Here is a 12,913-nt window from a genome sequence, read left to right as displayed (position 1 = left end):
GAGCCTGAAAGCAAGCAAGAGTAGATATACTCATATCTGACAAAGAAGACTTCAAAATAGTTATTAGTGAGAAGAGACAAAGAAGGTCACGTCATATGATAAAGGGAACAAATCAAGAGCATATAACAATTGCAAACATACATGAACAGATTACTGGCACACCCAGTTTCATAAAGCAAACACTAGTAGACATAAAAACACAGACCCCACCCCCCAACACAATAATAGTGGGTGACTTTAATACCCTTTCTCACCAATAGATAGGTCATCCAGATTAAAAAAATTAACAAGGAGAGTTCAGAACTAAACCATACTATAAATCAAATGAACTTAAAAGATATCTACAGATTATTCCACTCAGAGGCTAAAGAATACATAGTCTCCTCAGCAACCCACAGAACTTATTCTAAAATAGGTAATATCCTAGGACATAAAATAATTTTTAACAAATACAAGAAAACTGAAATAATTTATTGTCTTTTATCAGGCTACATTGAAATAAAATTTTTTAAACTACAGAAAATATCCAAACACATGGAAGCTGAACAATTCACTCTAGAATGACCAGGTCATTAAAGAAATTAAAGGGGAAAAATTTAAAAATTCCTAAAATTAAACAAAAATGAAAAGATAACTCACCAGAACTTTTGGACATAGCAAAGGTAGCTAAGGGAATGTTTATAGCTATGAGTGCCTACATAAAAAGCAGAGAGATCACAAATAAACAAGCTAACAATGCACCTCAAGCTCTTGGAAGAGCAACCAAACCCAAAAACAGCAGATGGAAAGAAATAATAAAGATCAGGGAAGAAATTAATAAAAGAGAGTGAAAGAAAAACAATACAAAGAATCAATACAACAAGAAGTTGGTTGTTGAAAAGATAAATATGATTTGAGAAACCTTAACTAAACTAACCAAAAGAAAGAGGAAGAGCTGGTGGCTTGGCTCAAACAGTGCCTACCTCTACCTAGCAAGTGCATAATCCCTGAATCCAAACCGCTATACCACACACACACACACACACACACACACACAAAGAGGAGACCCAAATTAATCAAGAAAGGGGATATCATATCACAATAAATACCAGAGGATCACTAATGAATATTCCAAAAAATTATTTTAATAAGCTGGGAAATGTAGAAGAAATAGATGAATTTCAGATATATATATGATCTACCACAACTGAAGAGAATAAAAATCACAAATAGATCTATAACTAGCAATAGAATTAAAACAGTAAGTCTCCCAGCAAATAAAAGCTCATGACTGGACAGATTCACTCCTGAAAAAATTCTAAGAACCTTTAAAGAACAACAACAAAAAACCCCACCAATGCCCCTCAAAGTATTCCATACAATGAAAAGGGAAGGAAAGCTACCAAACGCATTCCATGAAACCAGTATTAGCCTATACGACACAGAAAAACTACAGCTCAATTTTCTTGATGAACACAGACACAAAAATTCTCAATAAAATACTTGCAAAAAAAAAAAATCATATACTCTTGGGAGGTGAAGATCAGTAAGACTGTAGTTCAGGGCCAGCCCAGGCAAAAAAGTTAGTGAGACACCCATCTCAACAGACAAGCCAGGAGTGGTGGTGCATGCCTGTGATTCCAGGTATTCAGGAGGCATAAATAGGAGGTACAAGGCTAACCTGGGCAAAAACATAAGACCCTATTAAAAAAATAAGCAAAGAAGGGCTGGGGGGCATGGCTCAAGTGGCAGGTACACTTGGCTAGCAAGTTTGAGACCCTGAGTTCGAATCTCAGTACCACAAAAATAAAGACTACTATTAGTTAAAACTTAGGGAAAAAAAGGACAAAAATTCATCTTTGTTGAACACTTACATACTGAGCACTTTCAAATATGATATATGAGTTAATGAACAAACCTCAGTAATACAAACTATTGTTTTTTAGATCTTCAATAGTTATTAAACAGATATGTAAGGTTCTAAACCTATAATTATAGAAAATAAGATAGAAATACTTTTTTTCTTCTTAAGCACTGATCATATGACAACTTAATTTTTATAGCTTTTTTGAAGTATAATCAACTTACAATACTTTAAAGGATACATCTGAAAAGTTTTCACATGTATACACCCATGAAATAATCACTACAGTCATGAAGAATATATCTATTTCAAAAGTTTCTCCCTAAAATTTTCTTATGCCCATTTTAATGTTCATCAAGAAGTCAATGGATAAATGAATTATGGTATATGCATGCAATAGAAAACTGCTAAATAATAAAAAGGAATGAGTTATTGATACAACATGTGTGAATCCAAAATATTATACTGAAAATATCATATGTAAAAAATATTTAGTGTATTATTTCATTTACAGAAATACAAACTACTCTGTTATTACATTTTTGTTGTTGTCTGCTTTGCTTTTTTGTTGTCCAGGCTGGTCTCACATGATTCTCCTGAGTACCACCCACACCCAGCTTACTATTGTTTTCATAAGGTCAGAAAAACAAGGCTCAGAAAGGAAACAAAGTTTGTATTAGCAATACTATAAATAAACGATGGTGCCAAGATACAAATAAATACAGTTCTGTTGGGTCCCCAAATCCATACCTATACAAGAACTCAATACTAACCTCATATTCTACAACAAGATTAGAAAAAATATACACTTGATTTGAAGAACACCCTCACACATTACCACTCCCTGCCATACTCCTACTGACCACCTGGACACACAGATCCAGGGATGTGGCATGTCCTGCACTTGGGTCAGCCCAAAGACCAAGCCAGATCCCTGGAGGTGAAAGAAAAATAGTTAAGAAGAAGATATATAAAGGAGTTGGAACATCTAAGTTCCAAAAGAAGATCATTTAAAATGTAAATATTACAAAAGGAGGGTTAAATGTCAATTATCTAAGTTTCTGATACAAGAAACTATAAAAATAGAAAATAAATTTCATGGAAATTAGAAGAAAAGAAAAGAATCAATGAAGGATATCAACAGAGAAAAAAATCCAACTAAATTTTTTTTGGGAAAAGACTCAAAATAAAACCCTTTGAGAACACTTTGAGAAAGGAGACAATACACAAAAAGCCAGTGAAAAAAAACTGAAACTGAAATATCATCACAGATATAGACATTAAAAAATAGAGTTGGCTTTCCATATCCACAGTTGGTTGAATTTGCAGATGTGGAACTTGTGGATACGGAGGACTGATTAAAGGACTTAAATAGCCAGGGATTATGGTACAGCATTAAGAAATCAGAATAGTTCTGTCTCTATTACAGAAATTTGAAATTAAGCCTATAAACACAACTCCAGATTCTGAGTGGATTCACTGATGACTTATTTTCACCTTTTAAACAAGCAATAAAACCCATCTTTTACAAATCTGTCCAGAGGATAGAAAAAGAGGAAATACTTTCCTGACAATGGTATCATAAGAAAGGAAATTTAAGGGTCAGAATCTCTAATAAATGGAAATAAAAAGCATTAAAAAAAACTAAATCCAGCTATATAAAAAAGCAGAATGCCCAAGCAGGGTTTATTCCAGGAATGTAAGGATGCTTTTACCATTTTTTTGTTGTTGTTTCTTTGAGACAGGGTATCACCCTGTAGTCTAGGCTGGCCTCAAACTTGTTATTCTCCTGCCTCAGCCTCCTGAGTCACGGAATTACAGGTGTGTGTTACTATGCTTCAGCTGTAAGGATGTTTTAATACTCAAAAACCAATCAATACAATTCACCACATTAACAGAATAAAAGAAAATAAGACTACCTCAATATGCAGGAAAAGCATCTGATAAAGTAAAATACCTAATTATGACAGGAACTCTCAGCATACTAGGGATAGAAGAGAACTTCCTTAATATGATAACTGATATCTACATCAGTTACTCTTAATGCTTTTCATACACTTTCTTTCTGGGATTGAGAAAAAGATGTCCAGTATTCACTGCAAATGGAGATCCTAGCCTCTATCATAAGAAAAAAAAATTTTTAATGTTTTACCGTTGGAAAATCAGAATTCAAAATGTCTTTATTAAGAGATAACATAACTTTGTACATAGAAAATCCTAAATAATCCTAACCATTTATATATATTAAGGAAAAAAATTGGAAAATGAAAATTTAAAATACTACTTGCAATAACTTTTGAAATACATTGAATGAAAAGACATGCCAGACCTTTATGTTGAAAACTAAAACTGTGGTGACAAAAAAGAAACTTTAAGATGGAAGATAATTCATGGCCTCGATTTGATTAAGATGCCAATTCCCCATAAATCCATCTATAAATCTGATGCAATAAGAAGTGTTTGTATGTGAAACTGACAAACTGATTCTCAAACTGACATAAAAATATAAAGGATCTAGAATAACCAATATAATCTTCAAGAATTATAAGTAACATTGTTAGTGAAGGACCCACTATACAGCTATAGCAATAATGTCAGTATATTATTGAAACAAGGACCAAGGGAAAATAATGAAAGAAAATAAACAGCCCAGAAATAGACCAACAAACATCAGTCACTTGTCTTAAACAGAGCTATCATTGCCACTCACTATGGAAGGGCAAGATCTTTTCATTAACAGTGATGGAACAATTTGATCACATAGGATGAAAAAAAATCTTAACCTCTTCTTCATATCAAACACAGAACTTATTTGAGGTGGATGACAAGCATAAATTTCGTAGAGAAAATAATAAGACTTCCAGAAGAAAACATAAGAAGATATTCAGGACCCTGGGGTAAGTAAAGATTTAAATGGAGCACAAAATCCACTATCCATGTATGAAAAACACTGGAAGAGCAGATTTTTATTAAAATTCAAAATATCTATTCAACAAAAGGCATCAAGAAAGTGAAAAGACAAGCAACAGACTAGGGTGAAATATAACAGAAATATCTAGTCTCATATGTAAAATGTCATATTAGTAATACTCTTATCTAAGAATGATGAATATATGAAAAATTCCTACAAAAAATGAGAGTGTCTCATTGTGTCATGTTCCTACACAGATGTAATGTATTTAATTATTATTGACTGTTTTTCTTCTCTTCTTTTCCTTCTTTTTTAAAATAGGCAAAGGCTTTAAACACATACTTCAAGAAGATTTTACCTAAGCCTGGTGCTGTTGGCTCACACTTATAATCCTAGCTACTTGGGAGGCTAAGGTAGGGATTATCATGTAGAAAAAATATACACTTGATTTGTAGAACACCCTCACACATTACCACGCCCTGCCATACTCCTACTGTCCACCTGGACACACAGATCCAGGGGCGTGGCATGTCTTGCACTTGGTTCAGTCCAAAGACCAAGCCAGATTCCTGGAGGTGATAGACAAAGCAATAGTTAAGAAGATGTAATTTTTAAAGATGGCGGCTAGAGGGAGGAAGCAGAAAGTGAGCCTCCTATAGTGAAATCTTGGAGAGACTCCGGAGACACACTTTGCAGGCATAATCACTGAGAAGAGGCATAACTTTGACCCCTCCACACCTCCAGCCAGCGCAGAGAATCTCCACTTCATGTTAAATGGAGAAACCAGCAGGGCCCAGGGCCGCCAGTCGCCTGCGCCCAGACGTCTTGGGAAGACGCAGACCCGGTGAGCTTCAAGGTACCGCGGTACTCCCACAGACAAGCCTGGGCCAGAGCAGCATAGCCCCCTGGACAGACTGACCTCAACCCGGGGAAAAAAGAGAAACTGAGTAATAAGCAATAAGAACAATAAAGACACGAGGGAAAGAGGGTGGGGCACACTGAGTGCCGAAGATTAGGGGAAGAGAATCCTTCACGGGACTGTAAATAAACAAGCCTGGCAGGCCGGAGAGGCTCTGGCGGGAGCGGGGGCAGGGCTCATGCCCAGCAACCAGGAGCGGGAAAGCTGGTGAGAGTGGCAGAGGGAGAAAAACTCCACAGGAGAGGAGGGAAGACCCATTTCCCACGTGAACTGTAAACAAACATGACGGCTGGTAGAAGCAGCTGCACCGCCCAGTAAGCAGGAGCAGGAAAGCTTGTGAAAGTGGCTGTGGGAGGAAAACTACACAGGAGAGGGGGGAAGACCCACCTCCCACATGAACTGTAAATAAACACGCAGGCCTGACAACGCCTGTGCAGGTCACCTTTCCCAGTGCTTGGAAAGGGGAAAGCCTGTAGCAGAGGCTCCCGCACAGGAGAACTCTGAACAAACAAAGCCTGCGGGGCCAGGTGAGTGCTAAGCTCACCCCAGAGATCTGCATAAACAACGCCTCCAGCAACAGCAGGCTGACAGCAGCGGGCAGGCAAGCCACAGCAGCAGATACCATTCTCAGAACTGTCTCCAGACTCTTTTTTTTTCTTTTTCTCCCCACCTTTGATGAGAGAACAACTGAATTACACCTACAAGTGGAAAAACGTACTGAAACTATATTGCATTTGAACTTGGGACACTTGGTGGGGTTTTGTGTGTGTAGTTTTGTTCTACTTTATGCGTCGCCTTTGATGAGACAAGTACAGAACAACATCTGAAGCACCATCTCCAGGATTGGAGACTGAGACGGACACCCAAATTATTAAGACTGAAACTTCATTGCATTTGAACTTGGAGGTTTTTTGGTTTTTGTTTTTTTTTTTAATTTTCTATTTTCCATTTTATTTTAATTCATATTTATATGTAGATATTTCTTTCATTTACTTATTTTTTATTTTTATTCTTCTCTTTATTTTTTTATTTTTCATTTTCAATCCTCTCTCTGTCTCTCTGTCTGTTCAGCTTAATGTCAATTAGTACACTCACGCTCCCTATTTATACCTTTGAAACTTTCTTGTCTGAAACCTTCTTCTGCTTTCTCCCTCTTGTCTGTGTATTTGTTTTCCCCTTTTGTTTAACTTCTTGCTTTCCATCTCAGCTCACCCTTCCATTCTAAATATTACCATTGTTATTATTACAAGCTAGAAAATACTTAATTGCACAGAGTACAGGGACAGTAACAACACCAAAGACAATGACGGGAAGACAGAAAAAACAGGGAAACCAGTTTCCCCACAGCAAAAAATTAGTACAGGAACCAGAGGGGAATGAAGAAAACAGATACTCAGATCCAGACTCCAAAAAAATGAAGATAAACTATGCCAAAGGACCCAATGAAACCCACAAGAATAATGTAAAAGAAGACATAGTACAGGTACTCAATGAAAATTTTATAGAGATGATACTGGATAGGGTCAACCAAAATGTATAGGAGACACTCAAGAAATTCAAAGACAACAAAAATAGAGAATTTGAAAAAGCAGAAGAAATAAAGGAAACCATAAAAGCACTGTATAAACACCAAAATGAAACAGAGAACACGATTAATAAAGAGATAAATGAACTCAGGACAAAAATAGACAACATTAAAGAGGAAACCACCCAGGATATGGAAAACCTCAGAAAAAAGAATGAAACAGAACTGCAAAACAAAACGGAAGGCCAATCCAGCAGAATAGAACAAACAGAAGACAGAATCTCAGAACTTGAAGATGAAATGGTAATTAAAGGAAAAACCAAAGAACTATTAATTAAACAACTCAAGACCTGTGAAAAGAAAATGCAAGAACTCACCGACTCCATCAAAAGACCAAACTTGAGAATCATGGGCATTGAAGAAGGAGAAGAGGTGCAAATGAAAGGAATGAGTAATCTCTTCAACAAAATAATAACGGAAAATTTCCCAAATCGAGAGAAAGATATTCCCATACAGATGCAAGAGGCCTCCAGGACACCAAACAGACCAGATCAAAATAGAACTACCCCACAACATATCATCATTAAAACAACAAGTTCAGAAACTAAGGAAAGAATATTGAAGGCTGTAAAAGAGAAAAAACAATTAACATACGAAGGTAAACCCATCAAAATCACAGCAGACTTCTCAACAGAAACATTAAAAGCAAGAAGAGCGTGGGGTGAGATCTTCCGGGCACTGAATGAAAATAACTTCAACCCCAGGATACTCTACCCAGCAAAACTATCATTCAAAATAGATGGAGCAATAAAAGTCTTCCATGATAAGCAGAAACTAAAACAATATGTGACCACAAAGCCACCACTACAAAAGATTCTTCAAGTGATTCTGCACACAGAAAGTGAAACCCAACTTAACCATGAAAGGACAGGCAGCACCAAACTACAGGAAAAGAAAAAGCAGGAAAGGAGAGCATAACCTCAACTTAGGTACACACAATCAAACCTTCAAACAACTAAGAAAACTAAATGACAGGACTCACCACATACCTATCAGTACTAACGCTTAATGTTAACGGACTTAATTCACCCATCAAAAGGCACCGCTTGATGAAATGGATTAAAAAGGAACACCCAACAATTTGTTGCTTACAGGAGACCCATCTCACCGACAGAAATAAGCATAGGCTTAGGATGAAAGGCTGGAAGAAGATTTACCAAGCCAATGGCCCCCAAAAACAGGCAGGAGTAGCAATACTTATCTCTGACAAAGTAGACTTCAAACCTACATTGATCAAACGAGATAAAGAAGGACATTCCATACTAATAAAAGGGGAAAAAGACCAAAAGGAAATAATAATCATCAATCTGTATGCACCCAATGCCAATGCACCCAATTTCATCAAACATACCCTGAAAAACTGAAAAGCATATATAAACGCCAACACAGTGGTTGTGGGAGACTTTAACACCTCATTATCATCAATAGATAGGTCATCCAAACAAAAAAATCAATAAAGAAATCCAAGATCTAAAATATGCAATAGATCAAATGGACCTAGTAGATGTCTACAGAACATTTCATCCAACCTCTACACAATATACATTCTTCTCGGCAGCCCATGGAATCTTCTCCAAAATAGATCATATCTTAGGGCACAAAGCAAGTCTCAGCAAATATAAGAAAACAGAAATTATACCGTGCATACTATCTGATAACAATGCAGTAAAAGTAGAACTCAACAACAAAAGTAAAGACAAAAAACATGCAAACAGCTGGAAACTAAATAACTCATTACTTAATGAAGAATGGATCATCGATGAAATAAAAGAGGAAATTAAAAAGTTCCTGGAAGTCAATGAAAATGAAAACACAACCTACTGGAACCTATGGGACACAGCTAAGGCAGTCCTGAGAGGAAAGTTTATAGCCATGAGTGTATATATTAAAAAGACTGAAAGATCCCAAATCAATGACATAATGATACATCTCAAACTCCTAGAAAAACAAGAACAAGAAAATCCCAAAACAAATAGAAGGAGAGAAATAATAAAAATAAGACCTGAAATCAACAAATAGAAACCAAAAGAACCATACAAAGAATTAATGAAACAAAAAGTTGGTTCTTTGAAAAAATGAATGAGATCGATAGACCACTGGCAAACCTCACTAAAATGTGGATAGAAAAAACCCAAATTAGAATCAGGAATGCAAAAGGGGAGATAACAACAAACACCATGGAGTCCAGGAAATCATCAGAGACTACTTTGAGAACCTATATTCAAATAAATTTGAAAATCTTAAAGAAATGGACAGATTTGTAGATACATATGATCATCCAAAACTGAACCAAGAGGTCATTAAACACCTGAATAGATCTATAACACAAAATGAAATTGAAGCAGCAATCAAGAGTCTCCCCAAAAAGAAAAGTCCAGGACCTGATGGATTCTCTGCTGAATTCTATCAGACCTTTAAAGAAGAACTGATACCAACCCTCCTTAAACTGTTCCACGAAATAGAAAGGGAAGGAAAACTGCCAAACACATTTTATGAAGCCAGTATTACACTTATCCGAAAACCAGGCAAAGACACCTCCAGAAAGGAGAACTATACGCCACTCTCCTTAATGAACATTGACGCAAAAATCCTCAACAAAATAATGGCAAACGGAATTCAACAACACATCAAAAAGATTATTCACCACTACCAAGTAGGCTTCATCCCAGGGATGCAGGGGTGGTTCAACATACGAAAATCAATAAATGTAATAAACCACATTAACAGGAGCAAAGACAAAAACCACTTGATCATCTCAATAGAAGCAGAAAAAGCCTTTGATAAGATCCAACATCATTTCATGATAAAAGCTCTAAGAAAACTAAGAATACAATGAAAGTACCTCAACATTATAAAAGCTATATATGACAAACCTACAGCCTGCATTATACTTAACGGAGAAAAACTGAAACCATTCCCTCTAAAATCAGGGACCAGACAAGGATGCCCACTATCTCCACTCCTATTCAACATAGTACTGGATTTCCTAGCCAGAGCAATTAGGCAAGAAGGAGGAACAAAAGGAATACATATAGGTAAAGAAACTGTCAAAATATCCTTATTTGCAGACGACATGATCCTATACCTTAAAGACCCAAGAAACTCTACTCAGAAGCTTCTAGACATCATCAATAGCTACAGCAAGGTAGCAGGATATAAAATCAACATAGAAAAATCATTAGCATTTCTATACATTAACAATGAGCAAACTGAAAAAGAATGTATGAAAACAATTCCATTTACAATAGCCTCAAAAAAAAATCAAATACCTAGGTGTAAACCTAACAAAAGATGTGAATGACCTCTACAAGGAAAACTATACACTTCTGAAGAAAGAGATTGAGGAAGACTATAGAAAGTGGAGAGATCTCCCATGCTCATGGATTGGTAGAATCAACATAGTAAAAATGTCGATACTCCCAAAAGTAATCTACATGTTTAATGCAATTCCCATCAAAATTCCAATGACATTCATTAAAGAGAGTGAAAAATCTACTGTGAAATTTATATGGAAACACAAGAGGCCACGAATTGCCAAGGCAATACTCAGTCAAACGAACAATGCAGGAGGTATCACAATACCTGACTTCAAACTATATTACAAAGCGCTAACAATAAAACAGCATGGTACTGGCACAAAAACAGACATGAAGACCAGTGGAACAGAACAGAGGACCCAGATATGAAGCCAACAACTATAACCAACTTGTCTTTGACAAAGGAGCTAAAAATATACGATGGAGAAATAGCCTCTTCAACAAAAACTGCTGGGAAAACTGGTTAGCAGTCTGCAAAAAACTGAAACTAGATCCATGTATATCACCCTATACCAATACGAACTCAAAATGGATCAAGGATCTTAGTATCAGACCACAAACTCTAAAGTTGATACAGGAAAGAGTAGGAAATACTCTGGAGTTAGTAGGTATAAGCAAGAACTTTCTCAACAAAACCCCAGCAGCACAGCAACTAAGAGATAGCATAGATAAATGGGACCTCATAAAGCTAAAAAGCTTCTGTTCATCAAAAGAAATGGTCTCTAAACTGAAGGGAACACCCACAGAATGGGAGAAAATATTTGCCAACTATACATCAGACAAAGGACTGATAACCAGAATATACAGGGAACTTAAAAACCTAAATTCTCCCAAAACTAATGAACCAATAAAGAATTGGGCAAGTGAACTAAACAGAACTTTCTCAAAAGAAGAAATTCAAATGGCAAAAAAACACATGAAAAAATGCTCACCATCTCTAGCAATAAAGGAAATGCAAATTAAAACCACGCTAAGATTCCACCTCACCCCTGTTAGAATAGCCATCATCAGCAACACCACCAACAACAGGTGTTGGCGAGGATGCGGGGAAAAAGGAACCCTCTTACACTGTTGGTGGGAATGTAAACTAGTACAACCACTCTGGACATTGATCTACCATTTGATCCAGCAATACCACTCTTGGGGATATACCGAAAAGACTGTGACACAGGTTACTCCAGAGGCACCTGCACACCCATGTTTATTGTGGCACTATTCACAATAGCCAAGTTATGGAAACAGCCAAGATGCCCCAGCACTGATGAATGGATTAAGAAAATGTGGTATCTATACACAATGGAATTCTATGCAGCCATGAAGAAGAACGAAATGTTATCATTCGCTGGTAAATGGATGGAATTGGAGAACATCATTCTGAGTGAGGGTAGCCTGGCCCAAAAGACCAAAAATCGTATGTTCTCCCTTATATGTGGACATTAGATCAAGGGCAAACACAACAAGGGGATTGGTCTTTGAGCACATGATAAAAGCGAGAGCACACAAGGGAGGGGTGAGGATAGGTAAGACACCTAAAAAACTAGCTAGTATTTGTTGCCCTTAACGCAGAGAAACTAAAGCAGATACCTTAAAAGCAACTGAGGCCAATAGGAAAAGGGGACCAGGAACTAGAGAAAAGGTTAGATCAAAAAGAATTAACCTAGAAGGTAACACACACGCACAGGAAATCAATGTGAGTCAATGCCCTGTATAGCTATCCTTATCTCAACCAGCAAAAACCCTTGTTCCTTCCTATTATTGCTTATACTCTCTCTACAACAAAATTAGAAATAAGGGCAAAATAGTTTCTGCTGGGTATTGAGGGGGTGGGGGAGAGAGGGAGGGGGCAGAGTGGATAGTAAGGGAGGGGGTGGGGGCAGGGGGGAGAAATGACCAAGCCTTGTATACACATATGAATAATAAAAGAAGAAAAAAAAAAGAAGATATATGCAGGAATTGCAACATCTAAGTTCCAAATGAAGATCATTTAAAATGTAAGTATTACAAAAGGAGGGTTGAATGTCAATTATCTAAGTTTCTAATGCAAGAAGCTATAAAAAAAGAAAATATCATTTCATGTTTTTACATTTCCCTTATAGATATTACTACTAACACATTTTTCATATATTTATTGCCTGTGTGAATTTTTTTTTGGCCATACTGAGGTTTGAACTTAGGGCTTCATGCTTGCTAGGCAGGTGCTTAGGTCCTGCCTAAGCCATGCTTCCAGCCCTTTTTGCTCAGGTAATTTTGGAAATAGTGTCTCAATTTTTGCCATGGCCAAGCAAGACTGTAATACTTGTGATCTCAGCCTCCCACATAGCTTGGGACGACAGGTACA

The 12,913-nt window shown here is 36.8% G+C and overlaps 1 protein-coding gene across 3 annotated transcripts in view; it reads right to left on the bottom strand.

Annotated features, from left to right (window-relative positions):
• The window catches only part of Rab3gap1 (RAB3 GTPase activating protein catalytic subunit 1), a 115,001-nt gene that overhangs the window by 16,988 nt on the left and 85,100 nt on the right, over positions 1–12,913 (bottom strand). The window lies entirely within an intron of this gene.

Source organism: Castor canadensis, chromosome 4 (assembly GCF_047511655.1).
Source record: "Castor canadensis chromosome 4, mCasCan1.hap1v2, whole genome shotgun sequence".
In the NCBI taxonomy this organism is placed as follows: Eukaryota; Metazoa; Chordata; class Mammalia; order Rodentia; family Castoridae; genus Castor; species Castor canadensis.
The sequence above is the reverse complement of the archived record's forward strand: the minus strand, read 5'-3'. Positions and strand labels throughout refer to the sequence as shown.